Raw genomic sequence first — 26,908 nt, 5'->3', positions numbered from 1 at the left:
ATGCTGTGACATTACCAATAAAAAAACAGTTACTAACTGTACCCTGAAAATGAATTTGTAATATTTCTATATCACATGATTTTACAGCTACTCAACTAAACATACTGTATATGCATATTTACTTTTACTGGAAGTTCTGCATTTGAAGCCTTTCTGTTTATAGGCTTAATTTTCCCATTGGTAAGACAGAATTTTGTGTTAAACAGAATCCTAAATAGTCCTGATAATGTATTTCTAGAAATTGTAACATTGGCAATCATAATATTCTTTTTGAAGTATGCATTAATCGCAAAATACTATTTGCATTAAAATGTATAAAGATCTTTTCCTCCATATCTTGTGGCTTAGAATTAATTGAAGTCCATAAACAGTTTTTTTTTTAAATCTCAAAAGCAACACAAAATTGAATGTTTGGCTTAGTTTCTGCTTTGAATTAAATAAAACTCAATACTAGAATGCTGTGCAGCAACTACTATTATGATATTCAAAATTAAGTTCTTTTGTTTGCTGTTTGCCAAGGCTGAAATAAATCACAGCACTGCCTTTAAACACATAAAGATGTACAGTCTTATAAGACCCGTAATCTCCTGGCAAATTCCAAATCCATTCATCACTCTTTGCAGTAGTTAAAATGCAGTTTCTTTCTAACACGTACAGCAGTGATCTAACATGTACAGCAATGAAATCTGCTGAAAATGCCACTGCTACAAATCAAATTCATATCACAAAAAATGATTTGGCTCATTGGAAGTGTTCCTTAGAATTACTTTGCCCTCTAAGAGAGAACCCCTGTGCTTTTAACAGGCGCTTACAAAGGCAGAAGTCATTTGTACTTTTTAAAATTGATCTGGTGACTTTCACCACAGGAATACCGAATTCACATCCACTGTAGCTTAGGTCACGGTACACAAGGCAGTTTTTAGGTAGTTAATCCATTTAAATGCAAGGTAATTTGAAAACACAGCTGTTTTATAACATCATGACAGTCCTTTTATTAGAACAACAAGCTCATTACCAGTGAGAACAGTTTTCTGACTGCAAGCCTGACCTTGGGCTGAATTCTTTACAAAGCTGAATGCCTAAAACAGTAATAAACTAAATTGTTTAGAGATGGAAGTGACAAGGTGGTAAAGTCATGTAAATAGTCCTAATTGCCTTCATAATAGTTTTTATCATTTATCTGTGTATGAAAGGTCCAGAATATGTAATAACCTGTTATCCTTTTGGAGCACAACCAGTACTGAGTCAGATTTAGTAAACCAGCCGACAATTGAATGTTCAATTAGAAAACTGGTGGAGGTGCTGGTACAGGACAATGACTCATCTTGGAACATTGCAATCTAGTATCTGAAAACCTCTGTTAATCATACTAGCCTATAAAAGGCTCTTGCCTGTGTTCTGACAAATGAGAAGGGAGTAATTGGAAAAAATCTGTTATATTCCAAAGCAAAATATTTAAAATGGGCTCCCAGATGATCCTTTCACAGAAAGATTCTACAGTTTCCATAAAATCTTGCACTTAAAGGTGCTCACAAACTGTCTAAAAGACATGTGCTAATGTGTTTCGTCTTGTACTGTAGGTGTCTCTTTTGTACTGGCTGGGAGGTAATAAGCAGAGTTTTGTTATCTTATCACTGTAACACACTACAACACAACATAAACCTCATTCCTGGTTCTTCTGCTTTGCTGCTGTGCTGCCACATCTCAACCCTCAGGGTATGCCATTTCCAAAGAAGAATTGCACTTTCCTTACATGATCTCTCCAGTGTCAAACTGTGAAAGAGAAAATTACTTTTCAGCTTTAGCTTCTTTACAGAAATTAATTGCATTTTACCTTTAAATATTCATAACACAGGTGAGATATTTTCCTATTTGATCTGGAGACAGCAAGAAGACCTACTGTATCATCCTGCTCAGACAGCCACATCTAAAGAATATTTCAAATATTCTGATACTAGTACTAATATTTCCCAGCTTGTTGGCGTGACATTTCGGCAGGGTAAAAATGTATTCCTAGAGCTGCTTTAATTGCATCACCACAGGCACTTCGAAAGATTTAAAAAGTACACTTCGAGTTCAGAGGTTTTCTTTAAGCTTTTATTTAACCATGACCAAATGAATAATTCTTGAGATGAACCAGTCTCAAATAATCTTGGATTAATATATTTTCAGTAGTTCGGTTAGATCCTAATGAATGCAATAGAGGAAGAAGTATGTGGAGCATATTTGGCGTGACTCACCCAGCTGAGGGTAATGGCAGTCTAGCCGTGAGGATAGGCTGCACAAACCCCCCTCACTATTGCAAGGGGGTAGATGGGAATAGAGAGATACACCACAGGAAGTCCTGAGTATGAGATTTAATAATGTAAGCGAGCAGAGGTGTGAGAGATTAGGATCGAACTTTCCTCCTCAACCTCTGTAATAAGCAGTAGTCTAATTAAATATTTAATCTCATCTACATTATTTTAGTTTTGTATTTTCCATTTATTACATTTTCTGTAAGGTGGAGTCTTTGATGTCCAATTCTGCTTTATCACTGCCATCTGCTACGCATAGTTTCTATTGCCTTTTTCTGTATTCTCTCTACCCACCCAGTTAAGAAACATGAATCATTTTGCGGTCGGGTTGCGGAGTAGCCGAAGCCTATCCCGGCAAGCAACGGACACAAGGCAGGATACACCTTGTACGAGATGCGGGTCCATCACAGGGCAGACACAGACACACACACAGAGGGTCAAATTCCCAGAAGCCAGTTAACCTGCCAGCATGTCTTTGGACTGTGGGAGGAAACTGAAGGACCTGGAGGAAACCCACGTGAACATGGAGAAAACGTACAACTCCAGGCAGAAAGCAATCCAGGTCTGGAACTGAGCCCAGGGCCCCAAAGCTACTGTATGCTGACCACTATGTCTCCATGCTGCCCACTATCAAAACAAAGAGGTACAGGTAGATTTGGCTTAATGTGCTTGTATGAAGATGAGACCTCTGGCCAAAGGACACAGTGTGGACCCCCATGCAGAGATGTGGAGATTAAGTTGCATGAGACAAAACACAAAAACAGGATTTGCCTATGATATATATACTGTAGCTTTCGGGACTAGAAGAGAGGAATGATATTGATTTAGAAAAAGTGGGGCAAAAGCGGCTTGGTTGTCATCATCCCTCTAGAACTTCTGCTCAGAACATCGCTATATTCCTGCAGAACCCAATGTATTAGGGAAATAAAAATAATTGACATTCCCCTTCTTTCAAAAAATCAAAGTCCATTAGATGGATAGGGCCTTTAATTTTAAAATTAGTTTAATATGTCACCCGAAATATAGCACCTCCTAAAGTACTTTGCTATAAGCTATAAAAATAATAAGGTTGACCTTTTGAGGCACTTGCTCAATGATTAAAGTATGATGTCATATACATTGCAAATATAGGCTTCAGTTAACCTCCAAGCCACACAGTTTGACAGTTTCACTAGGTAATAATAAAGGATCACAATGACATTTTAATGCCATTTTCCCGTGAAAGAGGTTACCAATGTAGACAGACCTATGAAACAAAGAGTATCTTCCATGTATGACACACATGCCAAAAAGAAATACTTGACTCATCTCGCCTGTTGTATAAATCTTTGTCACAAAAAAAGGACAGGAAAAATGTTACTAAATTAGGCAACAACATAATCAATGATCAGTGACCTATTTAGAGTCTGGCAAGAAGGTTAAGATGATGCTTTCAAAACTATTTTGTACCTGTGTATATGTATTGTGAGCTTAACTTATAAGCTCTGATGGATAAAAAAATGACATTGAGCATCTATAATGCATGGCCAAATGCACTTCTTCTGGCCCGTTGAACCGCACTTCTACAAAAGCTGTCCCTAAAAAACAAATGAGGATACATTTGTTAGATTTTATAATGATGGTAATGTAAGATCTAGTGAAAAAAGATTTTCTTCTTTCGTAACTGATGTGAAGCTTGGTAGGTCCATGCTTACAAACAGAATGCATGTTCTCAAGAATCAATTGCATAAAAGCATGTTTCTAGCTTACAGTATATTTCTTCATTTGGGAGTCCTAGTACTGTTATGCATACTAAATAAATGATTTAATTTGATTATGCATATATAATTATTCATGCAATTATCACTTTATTATTTAAAGTCCTCTAATGCTATAATGTTACTGTAGCCCTGGCCTGTTTATAGTGGTTAAAGATGATGCTTACAGTGAATTTGTGCTTTATGAAGCAGAAAAATGTGTTATACATCAACTACATTACTGTAGCTGTTCTTCTAGAAAGATACATCCATACTGTGAGCTGTGTATGACATTTTCCCACTCCAGATCTCCAGCACTGAACTGTCAAATCTGTAGAGGGCTGAGGGGGGACAGCAGGAAATACTGTCCATATACAGTACAATATTTATCAGTCAATCTAAAACTTCAGCTAAAAGTACAGTATTTAGGATATCTCTAGTATATAAAGTACTCTTCATCTGTTTATTTCCAGGTCTCTGGAACAGAAAGTTATTTCAATTTTCTGAATGTCTTTTTTCTTGAATCAAAAAGCATTCTCCTTTTCACGTTATAAAAAGCAGGGAAACCAATCCTTTGTTAGTTTAACCTTTAAATGTAGTCTACATTTTCTTTTAAAAATCATCCACAAAGCTATGGATTTTCTGCATATTTAGAGTTAGAGATGTGCCTTTTTGCCTTTCAGAAAATGGAAAGGCTCTGTGGGCTGTGTTTTTTTTTTTAGAAAATCAATAGCAATTTTGTAGTTGTTGTTACATTGTGTGGGGACAGTAATTGCATTCTAATGCACTAGACACAAACATTCTATTGAACATGTGTCTCGGCAGAAAATTCATTTGACTAATGAAATACACAAAGAAAAAGAAGCCTTAACAGTAAGGAAGATACTATAATGGTATGGCAAAATAAAAACATCTACTTAAGGGATAATGGGAATTGTGGGGTTTCATTTAGTTAACATTTTCTACTTCATTGTGCCTGTTTAGGTCATGTTATGCATGCTGTGACAGACCAAGTGCCAGTTTGATTAGATGGCGCTGGTCTGGACAACAGATTCCCAGTGGCAGTGACTGACTGATTCACTGTCATGAGAATACTGATACACCTATTGCTTTCAATGTGCAGTCAATCAACCTCTTCTCCAGCTCTACAGGTTTTATACTTGCAAATGGGGAGATTAGACTTCGTTGTGGAGACTGAGAGATAGTTAGCCATAGAGACTCCCTCAGATGTCAGGGAGGAGAATCATGAGCTGCACTCTTTTGTCTTGAGCAAATCCCCTGTGTTCTTATTTTTTAAAAGCGACTGACTTCCTCTCTGAATTTGTAAGGCTGTCAAGGTCCAAGCCTGCTATACATAGATTATACCTCAACCTCTAGGACCAAAAGCGTGTAAAATCCAATACACTGAGGTTCAACAGATACAGGAATAAATGTAACTACTTCCAGTAGAAGTTCCTCAGGCAAAATTAAATCAAGCTCTCTTCATTATTCACCAAAGTCTTTAAGTCCACTTTCCTGACCTTTGATGCTGTTAACCATATACTGTTCAAATGGTGATGAGCTTAGAATATAGTTACATCATTATTAGAATTTTGAGTGCTTAGTATGGCGCCAACCGTCTGCACTAATACTGTGCTACAATGCTCTTACCATTAAAAAGTAATAGGACAAAAATAAAACTAAAATCTACTTCTGTGGAATTTATGTCTTTAATATTGTTTTGCTACCCAACCCTAAAGCACCAAAGGGCTCCACTGAATCGATCATGCACTCACTTCTCGCTGTAAAGGTGCTCTTCCACTGAGACTTGAAGGGCCTGCTGATTACTGCATCAATTACAGGCACTCCTCACTCTTATGCGCTTTAATCTGCCATTTACAGAGCCATAAGCCCTCCTTCCATCTGAGGAATATAAATTAGCTTTGATTGCACAGGCAGAGATATTGTTTTACAATATATAGAGCCAAGGCAGAATGGCAAACATTGGTTACAGTTGTTAATTCCACATAAATGGAGTCCTCTCGACTGTGTTTCTATAATCATCCCTGCTGCCTGTAATGAAAATGACTGCAATTCAATCCCTTGAATGGGCCCTGCTTTATTACAATTTACTTTTAGTCTGATTAAAATATATGTCTGTGTCTGAATGGAACAGCTAGAAAAAAATCAGTTGTGCTTAAACTAGCGTTTTTACAACAAAATGTGTCTGGTACACTTAAAACTCCTGTCTTGGCATTAAAACAGTGAGAAATTCCACCTTTGCTTTATAGTTGACCATGTGGCACAATTAGTTTTTTTTTAACTCTGTGCACCTCGAGAGAGTTTTGTTACAGGTGCTGGGAGGTCTATACTGGGCAACTCTGTAGAGAATAGCTAAACCCCAGGCTGATTAAAGATGCCATATAAATGTTAAACACCTTCTGCGGGACATTCTTTACCTTACTGACCCTTTCAGTTGCAAATCTTGAAGTTATATAAGCCTCGAGTCTTTATCTTCCCAGTAGACAGTGTGTTACTATTAATCTGCTGCTCCCCAAATGGAATTTATTTTGACTTTTCTTAGCTCTCTGATCCCAGGGTTTTTATTTCTTGAAATACCTGGTAAACTCAATCCACAACTTCTGTGCCCTTATACAGTAACAATCCACACTCATACTTCAGATCAGGAAAGATGCTTTTCAGAGACACCAAAGACAGTCTTTTGGTGTGGTAAATGATTTGGAAACCTTTTAATAGGCAATGTGACTTTGTAAAGTATAAAGTATATATTGTATACATAACCTTACTAATGGAAAAAAGCAGGCTTTGGTAACTTATATGGAGGTTAAAGGTTGATCTACAAAAATAACAATAAGACTAAAATTACCACTATGCAATATCTGTCAATAGTGGAATGACAGAAATGCAAGTATTCCAATAAAGTCTACTGCAAAGACTTACTGGAGTGTAGTTATACTGTATAATAATAGTAAATTCTCCTGTCTCATTTTTTCTCTCAAATCATGAATTCAGACACCTAAGAAATGAAGAGTGTTCTGGGTTTTCCTTCTTACAGTTCTGTTGATATTAAATACATTTGCATAAAGGTAATTGTTGTAGGAAGTTCAAAATGAATGATTAACAGAACTTTTATGATAATTATAAACATATTTTATTATTATATTGTAATGTTCATTCTTTCAATAACTACTATGATCTGTACACCCATTCCACTCTCCTAGGAGAGAAGCAGACTAGGCTGTAGGTCGAGAAATGTTAGAAGTCAGTAATTATGCATGACATCAGTAACCCAGCTATGGCAATTTACTACATGAAACATTCACTATATTGCAGCTGTACATTGTTCAAATACAATTATAGATTGGCAGCTCAAGTGGTGAATTCATTTGTCAGCTGGTGAAGTTATGGGGACATAGGAAACCTTAACTGAGGAAGACTCTCCCATAAAATTAGTGTGTTCTGGAATTTATCACATAGAGTAGAGAAATGAAGGGTGGTGTCTCATCATTTCTGGGACATGTCTAAAGAGATGTACAATAATGGGGCAGGATTGTGGAACAATTTTTATCATTGCTGCCTCACAGTGCTGGGGCCTTGGGTTCAATTCCTGGGAGATGTGGTACATGCTACATGGTACAGTATGTGCTAGCTGGTAGGTTAATTGGACATACTGGTAGGTTAACTGACTTGTGCCTGTTTGTGTCTTTGTGTGCCCTGTGATGGACTGGCATCCTGTCCACTGAGTGGCTCTCGCTCCCATGCAATCCTATACTAGAAAACATAGTTAGAAAATGGATGAACGAATGGATGTCCAGTGATAGAAATGTCCAGGCAAAACTATTCACATTCACAATATAGATCATCTATAATTTTTTTTTAACCATGGAAGAAGAAAGAATAATAATAAGCATACTATTAAATGCATTTCAATAAAACAAGACAAAAAGATCTTGGATATGACCCAGTGGTGAAAAATTATTTTTAAAGAAAATGTGCAGCACGTAACATGAAAGGCACTGCCATTCAGTCAGAAACTCATTCCCTTTATCGATGTCTCTTTAGAAGAATCTTCATAAGTAATAAAACCTTTGTCAGACAGCTCAGTCTTTTGACCTTTTCTTATGAGTGTATCCTGTACTTCAAAGTGCAGAGTAAATCTTGCTGAGACTTATACAGTATATGAGGTCCTTTAAAACAACTACTGTAGGTGACTTCAGGGCAAAAAAGAACAATGATTCTTTATTTTAAAAGGGGTAAATGGTGATAGATAGAATCCATTCATGGCTAAAATTGGAAGTTTTGGTGTCTAATATAGGTAAACAAGGAGTCTTGTGATGCGCTATTTTCTTAATCCTGGATAGTAGGGCTGTGTTAAAAGCCTCTTTCTTGAAAGTGGATGCAGAATCGCTCACATATATCGTAACATCTATCATAATAGCCAAATACAGTATATCTACCTTGTTTTATGTTCTGCTGTTGTGCTATGCATTCAAGGTATTTGAGTATTTGTAAGATCATTGAACATTTGCATTGATTACCAATGGAAAAAACTATAACTATTTGCTTTAACTAGTGGTACTATGACACAATTGTGCAGCAGATTGTAATCTGAATGAATAAGACAAAGGCAAAATACATTCAAGAATAATGTTAAAAACCGAGACTGCTAATATTGTTTTCAAGCTATGAAAAATTAATTTTCTGCCAACTTAGTTTTATTGTTCTAACTGAAAAGAAAAATGATTCCTTTCCAAGCTCAATAAAAAAAGGAATACAGTAAATTTGTGTTTGGTCTCTAGACCTGGCATTTTTCCAGGTCTTTCTGGAGTAAAACAAAGGAAAGGAAGCAAAGATCATCAATTTGTTTCATAATGAGCAGCATCTTCCTATTCAGATTAATAATTGGATCAGAAAAGAAATGTGACTGCAGCTAATGTGCTGAAAAACTTGAAAAGGATAAAAACTGAAAACAAGCGTTTTTTCTAGCAGGTCCACACAGTTTCAACTTCTTGTGCATCATAGACAAGTATCGTAGACTGTTTTGACTTTAATATCTATACATTATAATGAATTTTACATATAGAATAAATATATGTGGTATGCTTAATGAATATTTGGTGGTTCAGACAAACCCATAATGGAGAAGAGGTGTGACTTAAATTAGTGATCTTTATTGGGTGAGAAGAATGACAATTTGTCTATAAAGATAAGATGTCAGACTACCCACAATTTAATGAGGAATGAGCCAGGGTGCTAAGAGCAAAGAGGGGGTGGAGATAATGCAAAATGATAGCACATCAAGTAAACAAGAAAAGAGTTATTTACATACTGTATATTCCGTCAGAAGTGGGTGAGATGCAGGTGTGACCTCCAAATCTTTCAGTTTACACTCTAGTTCATATTTCAAATTTTTTAGCTTTTTTGGTACTACTTACCTGGCTAAGGTGAACAACAACCTATTTGTAAGGATAGAACTGTTGGAAAGCCCAAAAGCAGTGAAAGAGTCCCCATAACACATGCGAGCCAGTGAGCAGGTCATTCAGCAGTATGCCTTCCCGAAATCCACGTTTGAATACCTGGCTTTCCACGGGAAGTCACTCCCGGCATCCGTTACAGAATGTTGAACTTATTTTTTTTTGGCCCCGTGTGTAGTGTTTTTCTTTTTTTTTGTTATCGGGTTTTTTGTTGTTACTTTTGTTTTACTCTTGGTGTTTGGTTTACTCACTTCCTGGTTTCCGCGTTTCCCTGGTTTCTCTGACCCCTGTTTCTCTGGCTTCTTGGTTCCTATCTGTTGTGTGTCTTTCTCTTGTGGTTTGTTGCCCTGGTCTCCCAGGTTTATTTTTGTTGTGTGTGCTTTCTTACGTGTTTTGTCTGTTTTTTTGTCTCTCTACCCCAGAGCCCTGCCCAGCCCCCCCTTCCTCTACTCAATAAAGGTTTTTACCCCGGAGTAGGGGGTATCTCTCAGCAGTGGACTCCCAGAGGTTTCCTTTCAGTTAAATGAGGTTTTTCCTCCCCCCAGTGCTGTGCAGCTCATCTGTTTTTTGGGCATCAGGAGCCGCCCGTGAAGGGGAGGGTACTGTCATGTTCTCTACAGCTAGAGGGCGCTCCTACTTTGTCCTGTTCCTAGTTTCCCTGTGCTTTGCTTGTCCTTCTGGTGTGTCTTTGTGTGGGGCTATATACTGTATTTCCTGGTCACCCTTTCCTCCTCGCTCTTTATTGCTCTCCTGGCCATTCCACGGCATTCCTTCCGGCATCTGTGACATTGCTGAATGGTGCTGAAAAGTGTACAACAGAGACAGCCAAAAGTCTCCAAAGAACTGAAGACAGGAGAAAATTATCACCTAACTCAGCCGGTGTTTTGACAAAGCAGTCCTTTAAACTCGCTCCGAAGCCCTCCAGCCATCAGATTTGGAAAAAGTAGAGTTTGAAACAATCAAAACCACCGAGAAAGGCTCTTTAAAATTTATGTTCTTTAATAATGTGTCTTCTTTAGGCAAATGCTCAATCAGCTGAAAAATGCTGTAAAAATTGTATTGGAATAGGTGTTCATTTCAGGACAGAGTAGGGTTTGGGTTGCAAGATCCACTGAATTTTGACTCGTTATTCATCAATTGTAGACTGGTTACAGCAGGGCTTCTGAGACAGATAGCAGGATTACTAACATTATTAACATTACAGTACATCAATAACATAGGAAAGAATATTTTTAGCCCATAGATTCCCCGATAAAGGTGTCATGCCCATCCTGCTTGGAGGGCTACGGAGTAGGCTAGCTTTACCATGGCCATACTTCTTCTAAGGGCTTTGAGCCTATTGCTTGAAGAGATACGCCTCAGCTCCACCATGATCCTGCAACATTAGATATTTCTCTAAAGCCTTCTTTAAAGTCTGTTTTCAAATAAAAATATTTTATCTTATACAGTATTAGACAAAGGATACATTTTATATATTATTTATATATATATAGCTAATGTATGTTAATTTGCGTTATTATTTTATTAGTATAAAAAGCATAGCTTTCTGGTTTTCTCAGGTCAACAAAACAAGGAAATATTAAAATGTTAATTTGCTATTAATTGCATATTAATAGCAATTATTAATTGGCTATACTTTGTTTTGTTAATTTGGGAGAAAAATGTAGATGAATGCCCTTTAATTTGTGCTACTTCCAAGACATAAAGGCAGTGAAACGCATTATAAAATGAGACCACAGTATCAAAGCTTTGGCTGAAAAGCCGATTTAAAGTACTTTTGTGTAATAAAGGGGTTCCAGTAAAAGATAATCTTCAGCAAAAGGCTCACATTAACTATTAGAGTAAAATATTCACTTTAGAAATTTATGTCTTCTTTAATGTGATTTCCAATGCAAAGGTCTTGAATGAACAAATGATGAAATTAACTTAATAAGTCTTAAATCTCTACACTGAATATCAATGCTTTTTAGGGCTTGAGAAACAGAAGAGCTTGAAACTTTTAGAAGACAAAGAGAAGTGCATTTTATGGGAGGGCTATGTTTTCTTAGACTTTGTTAGATTACAATTCAAATGTATATTATTGGTCCTGTTCTCCAAATAACTATGGCACCGTTTTAGTTCACAGTCTAAGCAATATATAGTGTCTTGCTTTACTAAGAATGCAATCCAAAATGTACAAGCAACAGTATTTCTCCCCATGTGTTTGATGGTGTTAGAGGAGAGGAGTTTGGTTGTCTGTTTTGTCAGGGAAGGAATATTTCTATGCTGGAAGTAGAACCAGTCATTTAAAAACACTACAGGAAGAATGTTTTTTAACTTAATGAGCCTTAACAACTGTCTGAGATGAAGACAGGAACATCACCCTGCTGTTATGATTACAACAAACACAATAAAAAGGGAGAAATTAAAGTGAAACACACAGGTTATAGTGACTAGACAGTTAAAAAGGAGGAAAAGGACGGAACAGAACTATGTCTGCTTATTGTGATGTAATAACAAAAGCATCAGGGCTATGTTTCACACAATGCTTTGCAATAATGAGCTAACAATCTCATAGTAAAGTACATGATACAATAGAATTCTATTGATAAATTTGATTGTAAACAATATTTCCTCACAGCCATAAAATTAACAAAGCGATAATGCCCCAACTGAAGAGACAGCCATCCAAAAATTAAATTGAAATAAATGAAATAATTTGCTGTGATTCTATAAATCCGGAGAAACCATTTTTGCATTTTTCAGCAGTGCAGAACAAGTCTTTGTTTTCCTAAATTATAGGAAATGCTGTGAAAAGCAAAATGTTATTTAACAGACATTCAGGGGGAGATCAGATTATAATGTTTCACTTCTGCCCTGTATGTATAAATACTCTGAAAAACAACTCTATGCACATATTTTCAGTATGAGTCTATCTGTCAAAGACAGACACGTTTTACACTCAGCGTTACTAAGACCTTTATTGCGTTCCCCTCTTACAAGCCATTACTGGAGTCACTTTCTCACCTCTTTCCCACCTCAAATCTTCAGACACATTCTCTGTGCAAAACATCCAACTGTGCTCCTGCCATGCTGTCTTCTTTTTTTCCAATTCTCCTGAAGCTGTCATCCCTCCCTGGAATTCTGCACAACCACTGTCACTTATTTTCCCTTTTCCTTCCCCCTCTCTCTTCTCCTAATCCCATTTACTCTGCTCTCTACTCCCTGTTCCTTTTTTTCTCTCAATTCTGATCCAGGATGGTGATATCTCATTATATCAAATTACTTAATTTTCACAAATACATGGAAACGTATACTACACTAAATACAGAATACAAATAAAGCAAAATCAGATCAAAATCTGATTTTGGCTTGATGCATTAGCTAGTCCTAGGTGGATGATTTCGGAACTGCTAGAAAAACCTTACCCGACTACATGTAAGAACTTCTAAACTTTAGAAAAACAGTTAAACCGAATGCTTTCGTGCAGATCAATTATCTTTGTGGAAAATTTGGTAAATTAATTGAAAAATATCACTGATTGAACTGAAACTCATATACAAGGAAAAGCATATTGAACAGCTGGTAAAATAAGCCAAATAAGCAATTAACTGCAAATGAATCATCATGGAACACCGGCAAAATGTACAAACTTAATCTATAACCATAAACAAATAAAAAAACAAGCAAGTATTTTTTTATTAAATACTGTCCTTTGCACATATAAGATCCTTTAGGGACTTCATATTAATAGAACATCTTTAAAAAAATACATTAATTTGGAATACCTCAAGCTTTCAAATTTCTACATTTTCCATAAATGCGCAGACTAAGACAGATAAAATATATGAAATACAACAATAGGCCCATTAAGCCATAGGAGGAAACTTTGCATTGTAAAAACACTTTTTCTGATTTGATTTAGTAAGCTAATAACTGTATTAACAGATTTGAGAATTCAGCACACAAACATTTCCACAGGAGTGTAAAACCAGAAAAAACGATTTACCTTTTGATTGCACAACTTATGGAGTATGGCTAACTGTTGCTCGTTTATTTAAAAAATAAATGTAATCAAAAGACAGAATTTACATTTAAATAAGAAAAAAGTGATTGAATGGGGTTAAAAGGCAGCATTTTCTTTCTAGCGGTTGGAGATTGCCTACCAAATTATGGAAATGGAAGAGAATTAGATCATTAACTTCAAATAAGAACACTGACACATCATTAGGCATTTTGTAATCACTTTAATGTGTGTATTTGCACACCAACAACATCAATTAGAAGTTTTAAATAAGACGGTAATGAAGATTACAGATTGTCTTTGCTGCAGGGAGAAAAAAGTTTTGTTGCCTTTTCCATTTTGAAGTTTGTACTGTATGGCACAACCACACTTTTTTACACACACTGAGGAAAGCATGAAGCTGCTCCCTTTATAACCTGCATCAGAACATCTCTCAGATGCTAAACAGCTTTCCATTCAGTACTGCATTTCTACTTAATTTGGAGCTGACGAAGGAAAATCAATTTTTTTTTAATTCACGAAGCCAGACAATTTCAGCAACATAAGCTAATATAATGTGTGGGGGGAAATAGGAGAAACAGGTAACAAACAAATAAATTTGGGACCCCAAGATGAAACGGAACAAGTGAGTTCTATTGTATGTACTGTATGTAAGGAACAATACAACCAAAGAATTGTTCAAAGTTTATAGGTGCAGAGCTCCAGTTTATATAGCAAACTTCAGCCGTTTTTTACGCAAATTGTTACCATGGTAATGGGGGGGAGGTCACGTGTGTTTGGACATTCTCAAGACCTTGAACACTCTGAATGGCCGGTCTCGTATTCCCAAAGCTAGGGAGTCTCTAGCTCGCACTTAAAATCTCTAATCAGTTAACTCCAAGGGTTTAGAAAGTTAAATAGCCGTGAAAAGTAACATTTTCTCATTTCACATTACAATTTAATAGTAAATAGAAGCAAATGCAGGTGGTATATTGGTGTCTGTGTGGCCCTGGCCCTGGTATGGTTGTATTTTTGTGTGCTCTGTGATGGACTGGAGTCTTGTCCAGGCTGCACCCTGCCTTGCACCTGTTGTTTGCCAGGACAGGCTCCAGCTCCCCTCCAACCCTGAATTGTGAAGAAGCAGTTAGAAAATGGATGGATAAAATGCCATTCTAGTCCAAATGTTAAGGGCCTGACGTGTGGCAATCAAAAGATTTAGAAGGTTCATATTCAAGCCACTGCAGACCACACTGTGCATGCTGTTTTCTTCCCAGAAAGAAAGCACATCACCAAAGTGTTCAGATACTGAGGATCGTCGACCTCCCCACCTGGGCAAAGATTTTTATTGAGATCAATAGCTGCAGTCGTTTAATTATGTTGAAAACGCCATTGTCATGGAGAGAATCTGACTTATGTTTTTGACAGCCAAACTCAGAGCCCAGAATGTCTCAGTCATGATGTGCCATATTGCAAATGACAGCTGCATGTGAGCATTTTAGTTTACAGAGGAAGAAAGAAATATGGCATAACACCTTCTGACTGCTAATTCAGCAGTTACAATCTCACATTTTTGTTTCATTTCACATTTTTGTCAAATAGAATTTGTGTGGAACAGCATGAGGCCATTATAAACATCTCAGTTACATTTATATTGCAACAAGTGCGGAAAGGTCTTGAATAAGTGCATGAAGCAGTTATAGGAGGATTTTAAACTTTACTTTATTAGGTATAAAGATTGTGGAAGAAAAAGTGAAGAAACATAATTTTGATGCCTAGGAGCCGTGTAAAAAAAGTGTTTCATTTTAAAATCAGTAACAAAACCTAACAGAAATAAAATTTCAGAAAGATAATACTAGCACGAATGTCAAGGCTCTATCACAATAGTCTGCCTTATCTCTTGACTGGATCATTGTAACCAACAAAAAAAATATTGTGCGCATTAGTAATCCAAGCAATGTGATTGTTTACTTTTTTGTAACGTGATAGTCCTCAAATGTAATTCTGCTGGAATTCTCACTCTGCCATCTCACACTGAAGCAAAGACACTGACAAATCAGCAACATTGTGTGAGTGTATAACTTTCTGAGCTTTAGGAGGGAAAAAAATGTGGTCAGCAGGAGTTTTGAATACCAGAGGGGAACAGCAAACTTTGGTATACAGATTTTTATTACCATCCAAAGGGAAATGCCTTGTGGAACTAGAGAGAGGCAAAATGATTAAAGTTTAATGCTGTGTTACAGCTTTTATTAAAATATCTCACAGTCACCATATCATTTCTATTGCGTTTGATGTTCACAGCACTCCTGGCTCAAATAAAATGGTATTCATTGGTATTTGTGTACTGTACTCACCCTAATCTGCTCATGAAAAGCGTTTGCTCTCTCCCCCACCCAAAAAAAAACAGTTGGACAACAACACAGAAATAAAGAATTTTAATTTAACCCTACTGTATTCATCTGAAGGATTAAAGCACAATTTCTGCTTTCCTAAAAGGCAAGGTTAATGTTAAATTCTAAATAATTTAATCCTTTATTTAATCGTGTTTTTAATGAAAATTCAAGAGGAATGACAGCAACCAAGTTCTCCCTCACCTCTCGGAACTTGTAATTCTCCATGATGTCACTTCCTGAAACACTATGAATGCCACAGTAAGCCTCTCTCTCTTGCTCCCCCTCCACCCCATCTCCACATCTGCAGTTACCCTGTAGTTCACTGCTCTCTGTATGGGGATGCTAGCTTCCTCTTCCTACACCCAGCTGGATGGCTCTCAGCCAAGTGGATAAGCCATAGCTTCCCCTCCAATAACATTCCTGAATTTAATTTCTTACTGGGTGATACTGTTCCTTGTGAAATTAGTCAGTTAAGAACAAACCTTCATTTGCAAGCAAACAGTGGGGATCCCTTTATACAGCAAGGCATTTACTGGAGCAATATGAGCAAGTATTTTGCTATGGGGAACATCAGAGTGTGCCATCTGAGATTGGTGCCCGTAATCCTAATCACAACTGCACATTGACGGCCATGGAGATGTACTGTCACACATACTGTATAGTGCGACATGAAATACAGAGGTCTGAAATAAAACTTCTTACCTGTTTGGCCCCAAAGAAAGACAAGGAATGTTTAGACCACAGTTTGATCTTTATGAATAATCTGTATGCCCAGGTGACAGACAGACCATGTGCACATCAATACTACTAAGTCAGACCATCCTCTGGCATGGAGCTCATCTAATCTTTTCTGTATGAAGCCTGTGGTCCTCTAAATGTAAATCCAGGATGTGGAGGGAATGGCAAGCCCTGTGCTTTCGCAGGTGTCTCTGAGAAGGAGGTTTTTTCACTAAGGCGCATTGGGCAGGAAGCCTTATGCGTTATTTTTCTCTGCTTCATACATTTTGAGCTTCATAACAAATTCTGGGATACTTCTCTGGTGAATGGAGTTTGTCATATACCTGTGCAGTAGACATTTCTTAAAATACAGACAGGTAGTAATCCGCACAACTTTTGGGTATTTTTTTAAAAACACTGGGGTTAAATTTTTTTAATTTTTTTTCTTCGCACAACCAATAAAATAGCAGAGCACAGTAAAAATCCAACATGACATCAACACCAGATTTATTGCTGAAATTATTTCATTATTAGTTAAATTATTAGTTCTAGTAAAAGAGTGGGCAAGGAAATTAAGACTGGCTGAAGGATGATTAGTTTCTTGTTTGTCGTCTTCTTTTTATAGGAAGCCTGCTCAACACAATTTATTAAAAATAATAATAGTGACAGTATACAGTAATTGAGGTGTCGTCCTCCTTTGGCAGATAATCTTAGAAATCAACTTATATTTCTGGTACAGAGCTATTAAAACGTTTCTAAACTGCACTGTGTGAACTAAATTGGAACCTTTATGTGTTAGTAGTATAATTCAATGCAACCCACAGACAGAAGATGCTTTCAAGCATTCTCGCAGTGGGAGCATTAGTAAAAGTAGCTTTTAGAAAATGAATTATAGATCCTTTTATTGTTCAGAAGAGTGGAAGTTAGGCATCTGCAATTATTGGATTATGCAGGAGGCCTCAAAACACGATAGAGAGAGTTCCATTCTTCACTTAAATACACACGAAGAGTTAAGGCAGATTTTGAGATTATGGGTCTTTAAAAATAGTAACAATATAAAAAGGATTCACTCACAGGTGCTAAGCAGTATTAATGTTAAGTATGAATAGGAGCTATATTATATGACAAAGACTCAAAATGTTATGCCCAGGTGGGTCAGAGCTCCAGTCCTCGGTTTCAGCGGGGACTGATGGCATTTGCATGAGAACGTGACTCTGCCCGGCCCCACCCACACCAAGTATGGCAGGCTCTCTCAGTCACTTGCCACCAACTGATGAGCAATCAACCAGTGATTTAATCCCTGCTGGCCACTGCCTCAGTGCTCTGTTATTCTGGTGTGAGAAGAGCTCTTGCACTAAGAGTTCTGTTTTGCATACCAAAGCATCTTATTCCGTGGTGTGCATTAACCAGTGCCTCTCTATGTTTTCTGAAATCCACACTGGGGTGGTGGCAGTCCTGTCACCTGGGTTCTTTTCGTCACCACTGGCCAGCACAACTGTCTGGTTTCTCCATACTGTAAGTCCTTCGTTTATCTCCATTGCCAGGCAACATTTCCATCCCCTGTGCTTGCAGATAAATCCTCAGCTGGCCGTGAGCTTTTCAACTCCAAGCCACGGCATGACACATACAGTAACACCCATCTCTGATTCTCTGGCTAAACCAGGTCTCCCGAGACTCATTAAATTAGGGGAATTAAATTGGTCTAATGAAGCTTCAGTTAGTTACATTTAACCTTTTTCTACAGGTCGAGTTCTAACATGCTTACAGTATACTGTATGTGGTTTGTGACACTTTCGGTCCCTCTCAAAGTGTTTTCATCAAGAAATTGACAGAACGTTCAAACTACAGTGAAAAACTACTATAGATCATGTGTTCCCAATCCTAGTGCTGGGGACCCACACCTACTGTTTTTCAGTGCAGCTGAGCTCTTTACTTAAATGAATCCTGAATGGAATTTTGTGGAAAAGCTGGAGTCTTCTTTTTTTTTTCTTTTTGTTTTGTTAGTTTTGTTTCTTAAGTGACTTAACAAACAAAATAGGTAAAAGGTAACCTGAAACTGAAGACAATTAAAGAGTAACAATTAAACCTTTACAGTAATTAGGTCTCTTAAGGGAATAATTATTTAATAAAGTGCTCAGCTGCAATAAACACCAACAGGTGAGTGGGTGTCCAGGACTAGGACTGGGAACACCTGCCACAGATAGCTGTCTTTGTGACACTTTGTGACACTTAGGTACATAGTTCCTTTAACACTTTAGTTTATAGTCAAATATTTAATTCTCCCTGAAATTCTATGAGTCTGAGAGCAGGAATCTTGAAAGACTTCTCCACTGTTCTCTTTCATACTGTAGCTTTATAATGTCAGCAATCATCAAGAGATTTTTTTTCCGCTTTCACAAAATGTGGCTATGCTAATTTCAAGTAATAAATGGATATTCTATGTTATATCTATTGTATACACACACTGTTAAACATAACTTGGATATTAGAGCAAACTGTATTTGTCCAATTAATAAATTGTTTTATTTTTCTAGTCCAAAATCACATTTCAGACTACTAATTAGCCTCAGGTCATGGTTCAGTGTTACTCATTATTGCCCAGAACATTAATCACAAGTTAATTACTTATGAATTGGAGTTTTGTTATGGAGGCCATGATAAGTCAGGCCCATACCCCCTATGTAGCTGTCAAAACTATCCCATCTCCCCCAGCTTTTTCCTTAGCAGTGGTCATATGAAGGCCTGGATGTAATGGATTAGTACAGTGGCCTTTCACATTGCCCTGACAAGTCATTTCTCATTCACAGCTCTCTGTGACACAGCTAGTCTCTGGTACCTTTCCTCAGCTGGAAGCCCAACATCTGCACTCCTGACCCTGAACACAATGTGATATTCTGTTTTAACAAGGTGCACCACTGAGGATAGTGAACCCTGTGAGCCTCTGCAATTAAAATACTGTATAACCACTTCTGATATCCATGCTGTGCATTTTTAATAAGGTGTGTCCTGTTCGTTCATTAAAGCCTTTTTTGTCCCTCCATATTTCACTTCATTCCACACAATTTCATTTCACCCTTCTGTGTTACAGGAGTCATCCTGGTTGTGTTTAACCAAAGATGTTCATACAGACACATGTCCGTCTTTACTATATGATGAATGAACACATCCTTGATAGTGTCACAAAACTTTTTCAGATGAATCTGCTGTCCTCATAAGAGTGCTTTTGCAAGTGGCTTCTAATCTGCACATACTGTACTTGTTTTCTCACAATGTAAGTCCCTACAAGAGCCAACCACTTTAGATGTAACAGTGCATAACACAGGTGTAGTACTTGCTAGAAGGATCAGTCCTTATTCTTGTTCCCTGTTGAATCCAGAAAGAAGTGATGTACCTGTACTTTATATCTTGCAATAACCCCATGTAACCCCAAGAGCCAACCCCATTTTACAGGGACACAGCAATAGAACACACACTAAAAAAGTAAAGCAGAATAAGAACAGTGCATTCAATTTTAGTTCACTTTTCCCCAACAGGCACAGACCTACTCTACCATTCGTCTGAAATGCAGAATATGTTTTACAAGCACTATGAAACTAAACATGTTAATACTAATACTGGTAGTTGCTACAGTACTAAAATATAACTTCATTTAAAGTGAATTAATTCAAACACTCATTTTAAAAGAGCCATTTACTGTAGGTTTCCCCAAGCAAAGATGAATTATTTGCAACGTGTATGGAATATGAGTATTATTTGTGCCCTGAAACTTAATTAAAACTGACATTTTTGTCTGGGAACATTTATACCACAAATGCTTGTCATTGAATAAATGGCCATTAAAGGAAAATTTGTTTAAAAGGTGAACCAAAATACACAACCTATCAACAGAAGGCGATTTAATGCAATTCAGGCTAATTTTATAATTAGTTATATTGTACATTATCTTTTGCTGTAATTTAATCATTTTGGGTTTATTTGAAAAGCAAAAACACTTAAATAGACTGCTCAGCTCTAAAGGCTATGCATGAATGAATTCATTTACAGTATGTTTTTCTCTACTTAGGCCTGCAACTATAATAGTTTTTTCAACAATCTATAATAATACTGTCATTTGTTCACATTTTCATGCTGCTGAGACTTTTTCAGTGGTTAGTTTATACAGTATCAGCTGCATTTATTACCATTGTTTAATGGAGAACTCCTCTTACACTAATAATGTTTTCTTCTCACTTTTCATAATTCATCTTACTGTATACTGTGATATTATGAAATACTCGTAGCAACTATACTGACATGACAGACCTAGCTGTATAAACGCGTGATGAACAAAAGTGTGTGCTTTCTGTAGTTTATAACAAGTTTTGGGAGGAAGGTTAGATATTAATCTTGCACACTTCCGCTCTCCTATGTATGTCTTGTACCTAGGACTTCCCTTCATGCATCTCTCTTGCATCCCTCCTACCACCCCATCTACACCCTTGGAGCAGCTCCTTAGCTCATTCTCACTAGGAAGTGATGGAGGGTTTGGGCAGCCTCATACTCATGGGTAGACTCAGGTGAGATACATTACATCCTTCTATTGCATTCATTAAGATCTAACTAAACTACACTTCTGCCCATTCTCCCCAGGGTCTCAATTTTAGTGTTTACCTCCTGTTCTTGTTCCGGATCCCTCTCCGGATTTTAACCTGTCTTGTCTTGGATGGATCACCCGGCTTTGGATTTTGGACTGTGCCCGGATTTCCTGTTTTGGACTTGTTAGCCTGCGCTCCCCCCTTGCACCTGATCACTATCTGCACCGCCCCCTGTTCACCCTTCCATTCCTGACTTAAAAAAATATATATATTTTTTTAAATTTATTTTATTTAAATACAAAAAGGGAAAATACAACAAACGGGGGTATATACATGCAAATATACAGATGTCTCAACATGACACAACAAGGTAGCAACAAGTGAATGAAACAGGGGGAAAAAGAAAAAAACAAAAACACACAAAAAAACAACAAAAAAAAACCTCTTTGTCCATATTACAGAGGTTATGTGGTGTTAGGGGTTACATTAAATAAGTTTATATACTAAAAAACTTTTGTAGACCAACTCACAAGACTTATTTATTAAAATTTTCAGTGATTTAGAGTATAGCTTGAATGAGTTAGAAAATTCTTTATAGCTAATAGGATTCACAAATGTTACCATTGTATAGCCAAGAACAAACAGAGTGCCAGAAAGTTGTTGAACATGTGTTCAGTTGTTTCAATATCTTCTTCGCAGAAGGTGCGGATGTTACAGTCAAAGTTGAACCGTTTTCTCAGAAATTCCTAACTGCATTTTCCCCGTAGCCCTTTTCCAGTCACTTCCAGATTATACCGTCTGCACAGGGTCCTAAACTACGCACTACATGGGAGTCAGGACCGGCTCCCATGACAGAATCGCATTCTAAAAAGTCTTAGGAAAGAATAAATAAAGGCAGAAAATGTAGCTTTAAAAATATTTACTAAGTATTTACAGACACTTCATTCTTTTGTATTTAGAAATTCATTCCATCAGTTTATAGATTGGCTTTCTTTGACTTGCCCATTTATTAAACTTTAAGCTGCAGTTCCCTTGCCACATCTATCAATTCTCACACCTTCAAATGTCAGAGAGAAATGTTCACCTCCCAGAATCAGAAAGCAAGGAGGGCCAGAGTGAAATTTCAAGAGCGTAAAATGTGGCATTTGAAAAAAAAATCTATGAAAATGATTTTTTTTAGAATCAAACCAAATAGCCTGTAAAGAAATGTATAACAATAAAGCAATTTTAGAGGCTTGCAAATAACTTTCACTATATTATACTGTACATTTGAGATGAAACTTTGTGAAAACAAATGCATTATAGCTGCCCCAAGTGTTGCCATAGATGTAAGAGGAGCTTTTTCGAAGTGGGGGGGGAAGGTTATGAGAGGTGAGGGGGACTTCTGTTTCTTTCACACAAATAAAAAAGGATCCAGGTGAATTATAAAATTTAGATACAGTCTGTATCTGGTGACATTTTCAACTGAGAACTAAATACCAGAACTTGAAGGGCAGACAAAATACCTCAGAGCTAAACAGCAGAAAATAACATTTTTTAATAAATGAAAAATAGGATAATAATGTGGAAAAGTAATACAAAAATAATGGGCATTTTATTATTATTATTTGGTAGGACTTGGAGAGGGTGAAATGCCCAATACTGCTTAGGGCACTGGACTGTTATCTGGAAGGTTGTGGTTTTGAGATTTAAGCTACTGTCTAGTTAGGCACTGTAGCAGAGTGGATGGATTGGAATGGTATAAATATGGTTGAGTTGCCAGAGGGCACAAAACTTAGGCTGCACCTGTGTTTGCCAGATCCCTTTATAAGCACTGACTGAAGAGTCAGAGTTTGTCTAGCAGCCCTGGTGGCTTCTTGTGATTTAGTGAGCACTAAATTTCTGAGGAAATACTTCCTTAGAGTACACAGTACACACGGAATTGTGAGTTTTTCAGCTTGTCAGAAATGACAGAGAATGTTCTGCACCACTGCAAAAAGTGCATCTTTGGCTCTCATAGATTGGTCAGTAAGCAAGAGTCCAATATTGCTGGTAACACAGATGTAGTAGGAGAGTAGCAGTTTCACAGATGCACACTTACTGCAGAGTAAGTGAGATGGTACATATTAATGGAAAATCCATCTGTGATAACAGCTGGTAACACCCCATGAGTACAGGTGAGTAACAAGCCACTCAAATTCACAATTAAACAAACCCTTCAAATTAACATTAAAAGAGAATCTGAGCTACTAGAGCATCAGATATTATGATCTGTATTAAAAGAGTTCTAATTTGTACAAATGGCATACGCTTGAGTGAACATTTTTTATGCATATGCAAATTTGAAGGTGAAATATAATATGAAGCTAAGAAAATACAAAGTCACTTTTGGGCCTGTGCCCTCCACATTTATTCATACCCTTGATGAAATAGGAATATTAAACTTCATATAGCAGAATGATAATGTGTCGTACTTACCCAAATGTATCCAATATCAGCAACGTTATATTTTGCCAACAATTCACCGAGTTCCAGAAAACAAGAGTCATAATTATTCAAATCTCTACTATTTTAAATAAAATGCAATGAAAACAAATCCGCACTATCATTCTGCTCTTTAAAAGAAGAATGGAATTCTCCATGTCTTACTGTATATAGGGATTCTGAAGGTTTCCCATTTCCCAGGGGTATAAAAGGAAGTACAGTAACTCTTGAAACATTCACTAGTAGCATTTGCTGTCATGGTTAAGGTTTGAAGTTCTGAAGTTCTTTTAAGACTGTGAGCAAATGGTTATTGACCTCCACAAGTTGGTAGGAGACTAAAAATAGTCACAAGCATGAATGTAGCATCAATAACTGGGTTACAAGGAAGAAGCCTTTTCTGAGGGAAACTAGAAAAAGAGACAGCTCAAACCTGCCAAACAACAGTTGAAACAATGTCTCCCTATCCGATGAGCTGACAACTGAGCTCTCTGGACAACGCTCATCAGCTTTATATACTGTATGGCATGCAGAAACTAACATGCCATCATGGCATTGTGGGTGAAATGGTGAAAAATTGTGGGTGATCTATTATGTTTAGTTGTTATTTTGCATCTATGGGTCTTGGACCTCTTGTTGAGATAGGAGAAATCAACTCCAACACATACCAAGACCAAAAATGGTGTCTATTAGTGTGTGGTACAGTATACAGTATGTAGAATGTTTTTCCAGCACCAAATATACCAGAGTGAATTTACTGTAGATTAAATGTACTTGGCGAATAAAGGTGATTCTGATTCTGACTACATCAAAATTAACATTCTAATTTTACACCATCCAAACATCAAACAAAAATCCCTAATATCTGCAATAGTGCATACAGCCCACCATAATGAACACAAACAGCACAGGCTGTCTGGGACTGGCCAATTAAAGTGGAAAACACATACTGTAGCAATCATAGGCAAATTAAAACAAAAAGAAACAAGATCCCAGTATTAAAGTTTACCTTTGATGCAGTCTATTGTTCCCAAGAGAAACTTGTTATGCAAAAATGATGATATCAATGTCAAGGTTATTTAGAGAAAAACGGAAATGTGAAAAAGATTTAATGACAGTAAGTAAACAGAAGCCATTAATCAGGACAGACAAGTGAACAAGCTGTGCCAAGAGAAGAGTGTGCGCTCATTTGATTATCAGCTTTCCAAGTTTTTATATTTCCCAAAGGGTTAACTGCTGGTTGTGTTCCTCACATACATTTCTCAGTTAAACTTGAATAAACACTGCAAAACTAAAATGACGAAGGGTATCAAAACATTTATTCCTTGTCTAATAATTCAAAATACACACAGGCTATTGTGTGTGTTTAATCCCTTTGGGAAAAGAATTTGCACTTCCAAAGCAAGTTGGGTTATGAAATGTATAATACCTAAAGAATCTTGCTATAACACAGTTGGAGTATTCTTCTACCAAGGGAATGCAGAAGGAAGCAAATGTGCCAAAGTTTTTATATCCCTGGAGTCTTCCACCATTTCATAAAATATTAACATGATCTTGCCATCTTGCCTCAAAGCCATTTTAAATGGTATTTCAACATCCATAGAGAAAAAATGGAAGACAATCAATTTGCTTCCTAGCATCACATCACAGTCAAACAAGGAAACACACTATGTTAAACAGAGATGATTCAATATGTTTGAAAGTGGTACGCAAAGTATTTTAACATTAAATTAAATATTGCAATATATTTAATGTATAATATATTGAATACTAGTGCTACTATCCCAATGATATGTAATTATTGAGCAACACCTGCTAATCAGATGGACTTGTTCCAAAGAAGACAATCAGACTGCAGCTGTCATGTTCACTCAAATACAGAAGACACTGCTGTCAGAACTCTGATTTTCAAAATGTTGAGATGCAGTTCATTAGCAAGGACAATGTGAGTAGACTCATGTAGACAGATGTGTTTCTTTAACACAGAATTTTTAAGCAAATGTCATCTCATCTTAGTGATGTGTCTGACTTCAGTAAAGACCTTTTCCTAGTCCTGTCTGGCTCCAGTGGTTATAGGGAAATAGTTAACTGGAGTAACCAAACAAAGAAACATAACGGGTTAATAAAATTAGACTTTAAAAAATCTTTAACAAAAATATGGTAGCAGTTTTATAGTGTCACCTAGATGACACTACCAATTTCCATATAGAGTGTAATTATAACTGCAAGTGCAGTATAATTAAACTGCAGTTACAATGCAGTTCACATTACTGTACCGCACCGATAAAGCCCTTCAAAGCACTTAGATACTGTTCGACATGTGGCTAGAGGAAAATTGATTTCTAAAACAAGCCTGGTGTAGCCATATTTGAAAGCCCTCAGTTCACTGCATACTTTATCATAGCAGAATAAAATGTCCTTAGTGTAATTAAATGCCATGAAATTTCCTTAAAAACATGATTTTGGGAAATAAGGTTAAATGGCATATGCAATATTAATATGAAAAGGCATATTATACAAAAATTACATTAAATAAATGATGATAAATCTCATCAATACTTTGTACAGTCAAGTGTGTCGAGCCCAGTGATGCTCTTAACATTTTTTGTCTTTTGACAGAATGCATTTGCTTCCTCCTTCCCCATTGTCTCTGCTGCTGCCCTCCAGTACTGCAAGTGATTTAAAGGCAAAGTAACAAATTCTGCTGTGCAGAAGGCCAAGTTTAGTATGCATGCTGCTTTCTTAAAAAAATACTGTAAATCAGGCTCCCCTGTGGCTCCATGGGGAAATACTCTCACCTGACTGAGCACAGGATGAGGTCTGTCATGGGGGGTCGTGGGATCGGGCTTGAGTCGTGTCACCAGCTGACTGTGACCATGATTCCCCAGGAGATAGTGCACAATGGGTCAGAGTGCCTCTGAGGGTAAGGTTGGGATTAGACAGACAGCATTCTCTTGGCTCCCAGCATTACAGTGATCCCTGCAGTTTCCCAGCCCCCTGAAGGCTTGCGACACTGGTAAGGCATGTGCCTTTCTTCTGTTCAGTGACCTACTGTAGCATCTGTATGGGACATACAGTACACTATTAAAAATGAATGCTCAGAGGTGGGTGGATCACAGGAGTCTGTCTACTCTTCATCATGCATCATTCTCTCCTTCTGTGACTTCTGGATATGTTGTTGAGAGACTGATAAACACACAACTGACATTGGAACAACAACCAGATTGGAAAGCACAATGTTTATTTAATGCAGTGTTCTTCCTTTCCTTCTTATTTTA

At 37.1% G+C, this 26,908-nt stretch overlaps 1 long non-coding RNA gene across 1 annotated transcript in view; it reads left to right on the top strand.

The window, feature by feature from the left end:
* The window catches only part of LOC148643649 (uncharacterized), a 36,184-nt gene extending 14,896 nt beyond the window's left edge, over positions 1–21,288 (top strand). Inside the window, exon 4 of the long non-coding RNA XR_015929113.1 lies at positions 21,022–21,288. This is a non-coding gene — a long non-coding RNA (uncharacterized LOC148643649). The remainder of the gene's footprint in view (positions 1–21,021) is intronic.
* The last annotated feature ends 5,620 nt before the right edge of the window (positions 21,289–26,908 follow it).

The sequence above is a fragment of the Lepisosteus platostomus genome, chromosome 22 (genome assembly GCF_059453375.1).
Source record: "Lepisosteus platostomus isolate fLepPlt1 chromosome 22, fLepPlt1.hap1, whole genome shotgun sequence".
NCBI lineage: Eukaryota > Metazoa > Chordata > Actinopteri > Semionotiformes > Lepisosteidae > Lepisosteus > Lepisosteus platostomus.
This window is presented reverse-complemented; position numbering and strand designations above follow the sequence as displayed.